The 8,400-nt window shown below is 45.4% G+C and overlaps 1 pseudogene; it reads left to right on the forward strand.

Annotated features, from left to right (window-relative positions):
- The first annotated feature begins 5,711 nt into the window (after positions 1 to 5,711).
- On the forward strand, positions 5,712 to 7,420 carry LOC147254522 (uncharacterized; annotated as a pseudogene).
- Positions 7,421 to 8,400: the final 980 nt, after the last annotated feature.

The following is an 8,400-nucleotide window of genomic DNA, read 5'->3' on the forward strand; positions in this document are numbered from 1 at the left end:
CCAGTCACAGTGAGCATGACAGAGATAGACAGGTGGGTGTATTTAAAATAAAACTCATTTTTTCATTGCCTTTTTGCAGTAAAATGTGCTGATGTTGGCTTGTCCTTTCACATTTTGAAGACATGATTAACTTTATTGTTATGTAAACTAAGGACCGCTGTCATACTTGCATACATGCCCAGACTTGATAATTGAGGATAATATTGAGCACTTGCTTTTTTTAGTTAAGTTTAAGATACAATTGCTGCACACAAGACACAAGAATGTTGAAGCTGTTTGAGTTGAGCAAAAACTACTTTTAAACTGTTTGCCCTCATACATTTTTACATCCAGCCTGTGTCCTGGTGTTATTTTTTCTGTGAAAACACATGCTATGTTCCACTAATGTTGCTGCTTGCTAATTATGTAGTGATTGTTATAGAAGCCAAATTTTAACAGGTGAAACTTGAAACATGATTTAGAGGCTGAATATTGTGCACACATTTTCAGTGATGAGGTTATGAATACCATGTGACTCCAACTGAGGACTCCATTGTCCTAATGGGGGACTTCAACACTTATGTGGGCAATGACAGTGTGACCTGGAGGGGCATGATTGGGAGGAATGGCAGGCCCAACTTGAACCCAAGTGGTGTGAAGTTATTGGACTTCTGTGCGAGTTGCAGTTTGTCCATAACTAACACCATGTTCGAACATAAGGATGTCCATCGGTGCATTTGGCACCAGGCCATCCTTGTAGTTGACCTACAACCTTCCAGGTTGTAGGTCTATGATTGGTTTTATAGTGGTATCATCTGACCTGCGGCCATATATTCTGGACACTCGAATGAAGAGAGGAACTAAGTTGTCAACTGATCACCATCTGGTGAAGAAGTCAGAAGTCGCCAAGGCAGCAAAACACTCTGTGGTGGCAGAGCTCGGGGGGTGGATGAGATCCACCCTGGGTATCTCAAGCCTCTGGATGTTGTCGGGCTGTATTGGTTGACACATCTCTGTAACATTGCATGGACATTGGGGCAGTGCCTTTGGAGTGGAAGACCAGGGTGGTGGTAAGAAAAAGGACCAGAGGATGTGTTCCAACTATCGGGGTATCACACTCCTCAGCCTCCCTGGAAAGGTCTACGCCAGGGTACTGGAGAGGAGAGTTAGGGCAATAGTTGAACCTCAGATCGAGGAGGAGCAATGTGGTTTTCGTCACAGTCGTGGAACCATGGATCAGCTCTTCACCCTCGCTTGGGTGCTGGAGGGGTCATGGGAATTTGTCCAACCAGTCCACATGTGCTTTGTGGATTTGGAGAAGGCTTATGACCGTGTTCCCAGGAGCACCATGTGGGGGGCACACCGGGAGTATGGGGTGGATGGCCGCTTACAAAGGGCCGTTCAGTCTTTCTAACAGAGGAGTGAGAGTCTGGTTTTCATTGCAAGCAGGAAGTCAGACTTGTTCCCAGTGAGGGTTGGACTCTGCCAAGGCTGCCCTTTGTCACCAGGGGCGTCATGTATCAATACTTGCGTGGATCTCATACTAAAAAACTGCGGTTGCAAGAATCGCGAAAGTTGCTTACGCACAAAAAAGTCTGGATGTATCAATGTGTGCGAGTGCCGGAATCCACACACGTTTCCTTGATACATCCCAATCAGCGTGGAATTGAGCACAGATGTCAGAGGACCGGGCCCGTCCACGTTACGCCCACCTATAAATACGCAGATTTATATAAATAGGGTCTCCGCTGTCGGCACTCGCAAAATAACGTAAAAAAAAAGAGGTTCACCAATATGTTTCATAGAAATTGATCCGTCAGCCATGCCGCCGACGTGCAGCACCCCTGCCGGCTCCCGTGCCAGCCCGTTGTTTTTCAACAAGTCATCATTAATCAATCAGAAGGACCCACAGAGTATATGTATTGCGCTGTTCAAAATCCGGAGAGGACACCTTCCAGTTGGTTCAAAAGAATTTATTCAGATTAACAGGAAAGAATACAGAGCTCTGTAGATCGTCTTCCCCTATGCTGGAGTCAGCATACGCAGATGCATCGTCCCTGGCGTTGGGGCAAGAAGTCCAACAATCTAACTATCTTCTCCAGTTTTTATGTGTTACAGGGGAGGTGCTTATGTGATCGCTTCTGCGTGCAAGTGTGTATTTTTGATCTTCATGTCTGTTGCAGGATCTTCTGTCTGACCCCATGCCAGTCCCTTCTTGTCCATTGTGGCCTTGTTGTTGCAGCTGTAAAGATTATAACCTCTTTCCGATTTACGGCCATGCTCTTATCTTTCACGGCCTCATCCCACCATAGAAATTCTTGTGGACTCTGTTTTGACTTAATTGGCTTGAGAGAGTGATGCTAGCATGAGCTACACTCTCGCTATTCCCTGTTGTGACCTTTTCACCTGTCCACTCTAAACAGTCTGGTCTGTGCTTCACTGCTGATAGTAAGTGTTTTTCTGTTGTCTTATATCTTGGAATGTCTATCTGTGTTGTCTCCAATATTTGTAAGTTCCTTCCTAGAGTCGCAATGGCACCAACTAATCCTGGTGCTTTGGAGATTTGTAGGACCCCTCTGTAAAACACCTTTTACTACTTCCAGATGTTCATGAGGTCAAATAAGGTGACTTGTAGCTAAGTCATCGATTCTGCCAGGGATGCATAAGCAGGAGATCCCGGTACCGCTACTAACATTAAAGTAATACATTGATGAACTAAATACAGTGTTGGAACCTTTCCTACCTCTTTGGGAACTGCCACAGAAACATCTTTATTACAACTACCTTGTGTATCCTACATTCTATTTTAAGTGAATGTATGTATAAATTTAACTACAGTTTAAGCAAATATATAAATTTGACTACACTGTCCACCTGCTCAGAGTCATCCGCCAGGACCAGCAGCATTCGGGCCAGCCCGTCTCCCGGCCCCAGCACCAGGCTGACAAGCGACAGACAGTCCTCCAGCCCAACCGGACCCAGCAGCGCATCCTCCGGCCCACACGGATCCAGAGGGAGGGTCCTTACACAGGCGGTCCTGCAGTCGTTGGAGAACATTATTAGCGGAATAACGGGGATCAATGAGCGGCTCGACTGCCTGATAAATGTTCTGGAACGTTTCGTGGACAAAATAAATTAATCTGGCTTCATGAATCGTGTAATCGATTCTTACCCATTCACACTGTGGAAAATAAATTCACAGGTGAGGACGGGGGTCAGGGTTAGGGATCGGCGTCCATCCCTCCAGCCTCTGCACATCAATGATCTGATGGTGTGGAAACCCTTACGATGAACGTAAGCGTTTTACTCATGGGATGGCGCTTTTATGGCAACGTGAGTGCAGTCATTAGAGAATTAGACATTAGAGAATAGTTATTGCTGCAAATTGCGCTTTAATATTGACCTGTTCAACCGCACTGTAAGGGAATTTAATGTACCTGCGGGATTCTTGCGCTGTTTCATGCCAACTCTGGAGGTGCCGTAGAACTTGGTGGAAAGCCGATTCTTGCGTTAACTGCACTTTGGTCCGTTGGCGACACCCTGTGGCGGTGTTTGGTAACTGACATTATTTGATAACCGCACATAGATCGGGCACAAAAAAGCCTTCCAGCGGGAGATGGCGGACCGTTCCGGGGCGAGTCAGTCGACCCTCAACCGGGCCATGCCCTTGGTGGTGGAGCTGATCATTGAACGGGCCAATATTAAAGCACAATTTGCAGCAATAGTTGGATTCTCTAATGTAATCGGAGCCACTGACAGCACTCATGTTGCCATAAAAGCGCCGTCCCATGAGGAATATGCTTAAGTTCATCGTACGGGTTCCCACTCCATCAAAGTGCAGATCGTGATGCGCATTTGCTGGAGGGATGGACGCCGATCCCGGTCAGGCAGCCGTCCTCACACGCCAGAATTTCATTTCCACAATGTGAATGGGTAAGAAGATACAACACAATTCATGATGCCATATTAATTTATTGTCCACGAAACGTCCCAGAACATTATCAGGCGGTTCAGGTTCATTGATCCCCGTTATGTCCTCCTGCCACTGCAGGACCGCCTGTGTGAGGATGGGCTGGCCCGAATGCCGCTGGTCCTGGCGAATGACTGAGCCGGCGGACAGGCTGGCACGGGAGCCGGCAGGTGTGCTGCACATCGGCGGCATGGCTGACGGATCAATTTCTATTAAACATAATGGTTTATTTAAATGGCTGATTCTGTGTATTTGTTGACTTTACATCTGTGGAAAAGCATGTGGAAATGTTGCGTAAGAAATGGAGATGCCACTTACCCTCCAGGCTCTCGGAGTTAGCGTGGGTGGTGGCAACAATCCCCCCACAGAGATGCTGCCCATGACTGCCGCTGCTCAAACTCCGTCAGGTGCCCCTCTCCCTGACCCCCGCCTGTCTGGCAGCGGTGTACAGCCGCACTCCTCCAGCACCTTGAGTTCCTGTTCGTGCCATTTTCCATATTGTTATTTAAATTTAGATTGAAGCCAATTGATTACTGTAGTTATTGCATTTAGTGATTGCGCAGTGTTGAATTTTGTCCTACGTTTAGCTTGCATTGTTTAGGGAAGTTAGAATTGCAGACAAGCATTAGAAATAGAGATAGGAAATCTTTCAGAGCGCTAGCAGTGGTGCAAGCTGATGACGTAGTGATGCTCGTGCAGGTTTAGTGAGGAAAACTGTGCTTTGTATCACTTTGATCGTTCAGTAAAGGAGGAGCGAACACTTTTCTACCGTCGTCTTGAAACTTCAAACACGTAGCGACTCGTTCTTTCCATCATAAGAAGAGGTTAAGATGTATGAACATGATGACAAACAACACTGGTGATTAGAAGGGAACTTTAGCCAATAACAGGTCCCACCACTTTTTTTAATCTCGTGGGCGTGCGTTGCTCTGAACCCACCGTGTTCACCCTCTCACTTCTTATCCCACTCACAACGTTTATTTGTTTATACTGACACCACTGGAAAGACTGTCAAACAGAATCTGCTGTCCTCCACCTCCCTGACCAGCACCTCCAAATAGCACGCAGTGAACCTCTTTTTCTTTGACATTATTTTACAAGTGTCGACAGCGGAGACCCTATTTATATAAATCTGCGTATTTATAGGTGGGCGTAACGTGGACGGGCCCGGTCCTCCGACATCTGTGCTCAATTCCACGCTGATTGGGATGTATCAAAGAAATGTGCGTGGATTCCGGCGCTCGCACACATTGATACATCCGGATTTCTTTTATACGTTCGCAACTTTCGCAATTCTTGCGACCGCAGTTTTTTAGTATGAGATCCACGCAAGTATTGATACATGAGGCCCCTAGTGAGGATGCCTCCTGGACACCTACCTCAGGAATTTTTCCAGGCAAGTCCGACCGGTAGGAGGCCTGGGGGCTGACCCAGGACACGCTGGAGGGATTACATCTCTCGGCTGTCCTCGGCACACCTCGGGATTCCCCCAGAAGATGACTGGGGAGAAGACAGTCTGGGCTTCCTTGATGAGGCCCCCACGACCTGGACCAACCGGATAAGTGGAGGGTGACGAGGACAAGGAGTATTGGACCCTGTCCAGTTACATCACATAGGTAACAGTTAATAGCAAGGTATTTAGTATGCACTACTTATATTCATTACTTTATAGAGGAGCTTGAGAACTTTTGTTATAACAGGAAAGCAAGCTTAAAGGGACAATTCTGTGTTTTCCACTGCATTTGTTTGGCAGGTTACAGGGATGCCACAGCCATCAGGTGAAGTATGAAGAGAAGTATATAAAGTTCCAGACCTGTCAGACATAAAAAGAACATCTGCATAACCATCAGCCTCAGTTCCATGAAAGTATATTTTGTTTTTAAAAAGAGCATGTCACATAGGCTATTCAAGATAAATATTTATCAATTAAAGTAGCACTGAATAGATATCTTAGAAATGTTCCATTCCCCGTTCTCTCTGGGCTCATGTTTGAAACAAAAAGGTAATTGAGGTAAAGTATCAAAATTGCAAGAAATACATCAAATTGGAAGTGGTTGAGTTGAAGAATTCATTCCAAAAGGTAGATGTAAGTATAGTAGGGTTTCTGGCACAATTTAACCAACTTCCAGACTGCAAGCTCGAGAATGAAAGAAAACTTGAAGAGGTCAAGAGGCTCCAGCAACACTTGTAATTAATTGAGTATTTTTGTTAGACGGACACAATTTGGCTTGAGGCCTTCAATCATTAAAATGATTTTTTGGGCTGTCAATAGCATAAATGCCTTTGTAATTCACAAACTGCTGACACACTCCGGCCATTTGAGGCCAGGTACTGTTGTGCACTTGAAGGGACCCAGGGCCCTCTACACCAGCATATGATCTGACAGTGGATCAGAGGATCTCATCCCAGTATCTAACAGCAGTAAGGGTTCATCTGGCTAACATGTGGAGGTCTGCGCAGCCCTCCAAGGATATGTCTCCCCAGGCTGTAACCAACCCACTGCCACACTGGTCATGCTGGTAGATGTTGCAGGCAGCAGAACATTCTCCACAGTCTCTCTTTGGGCTTTAGGCTCTCATGCCACCTTCATGAAGTCTGGTTTTAGAGCATTTTCATACTTTTCATATTAAAAAAAATACGCAATGTTTCAATTAAAATTTAGTTACACCTCATGACTTGAGCTTGATGACTTGATCTTTTTGCAGTATTGTGCACTGTCACTGGACAGTTTTGCGTGCTCTGCATCTTGTTACATTTGATATGAAGCCATTGTTGAAGGAAAAAGGATGATTGCGACCAACTGACTATTACAGTTGGGTGGTGGATATTAGATCAACTCTAGCATATTGTAATATTGTTATTTTCAGTAGTGTTAGTGTTTCTCTTCGATCAGGATCTGTCTTTTAATGCCCACGTTAAGCAAATTTCTAGGACTGCTTTCTTTCATTTACGAAACATTGCTAAGATCAGACACATCCTGTCTCAAAAAAGATGCATAAAAACTAGTCCATGCCTTTGTCACGTCCAGGCTGGATTACTGCAATTCCCTCCTATCAGGCTGCACCAGTAGGTCCCTAAAGACTCTCCAGCTGGTCCAAAATGTTGCTGTTGACGAGAACTAGTAGAAGAGACCATGTCTCTCCTGTACTGGCTTCTCTGCATTGGCTCCCTGTCAAATTTAGACTAGAATTCAAAAGTCTCCTTCTAACATACAAAGTCCTCAACAGTCAGGCTCCTTCATACCTGACAGAGCTCATAGTCCCCTATTATCCAGCTAGAACCATTCGCTCCCAGGATGCAGGGTTACTGGTGGTTCCTAGAGTTTCTAAAAGTAGAATGGGAGCCAGAGCCTTCAGCTATCAGGCTCCCCTCCTGTGGAACTGTCTCCCAGTTTCAGTCCGGGATGCAGGCACCCTCTCGACCTTTAAGAGCAGACTTAAGACCTTCCTTTTTGATCAGGCTTATAGTTAGGCCTGGCTTAGGCTGGCCCTTAGATATGCAGCTATAGGCTTAGGCTGCTGGGGGATCTCCCATGGTGCACTGGGCTTCGCTCTCCTCCTCTCTTCCCTCTCTGTATATGTGCCATACATAAATCATACTCATACGTATTATTAACTCGTCTTCTTCTCTGGAGCCTTCGGGCTTCCTTCATCCCAGATCCCGGGTGCTGCTGGAGGAGGCTGCAGACCTGAAGAGGCTCAAGCTGCCACCTGTAGCTCCACCTGCTCACGTCCCCGTCTGTCCATGAGTCTCTTCCTTTTCTCCCTCTCTTTATCTCTGTCTTTGTCTCTTTATATCTGTCTTTGTCTCTGCCCCACTCTCCTGCTCTCTTTCCCCCCAACGGTCAAAGCAGAAAGCCGTCCCCATTGAGCCTGTGTCTGCTCGATGTTCCTGCCTGTTAAAAGGATGGTTTTCATCGCCGCTGTTGCAGGATGTGCTTGCTCATGGAGAATTGGTGGGTGTAAATTCATAGAAGGAGTGTGGTACCAGACCTGCTCTACCTGTAAAGTGTCATGAGATAACTTTTGTTGTGATTTGGCGCTATATAAATAAAATTGACTTGACTTGACTTAGTTCCAGTGGACCATTAAAGTGTAAATTTACTTCATCAAGTGTTACCAGATCACTGGTGAAATACTGATTGGTTCCTCAGTTGGTGTCTCTAACACTGATTTTGAATTTTCTGGTCATCCACTGTGGTGTTCATATTTTTACAATTAAAGAGTTTGTTAAGTAACTTTGTCATAGTGCTGTTAATGGATGGGAACTCATCCATTACAGTGATTTTTTTTTTTGATTTTTTTTGGTGTTTTTTTTTGTGTTTTTTTTTGTGTTTTTTTTTACAAAATTAGAGTAGCAGAGGATAGCAGACCAGTTGAGTAGCTTCTGGGAACAACATGAACTTTTGAAGCCACTTGGATAAGGAGCAAAATATCTTCCGACATATAATT

The sequence above is a fragment of the Aulostomus chinensis genome, chromosome 10 (assembly GCF_037954235.1).
Source record: "Aulostomus chinensis isolate RoL2024-O1b breed Wild chromosome 10, RoL_Achi_v1.0, whole genome shotgun sequence".
Classification (NCBI taxonomy): domain Eukaryota; kingdom Metazoa; phylum Chordata; class Actinopteri; order Syngnathiformes; family Aulostomidae; genus Aulostomus; species Aulostomus chinensis.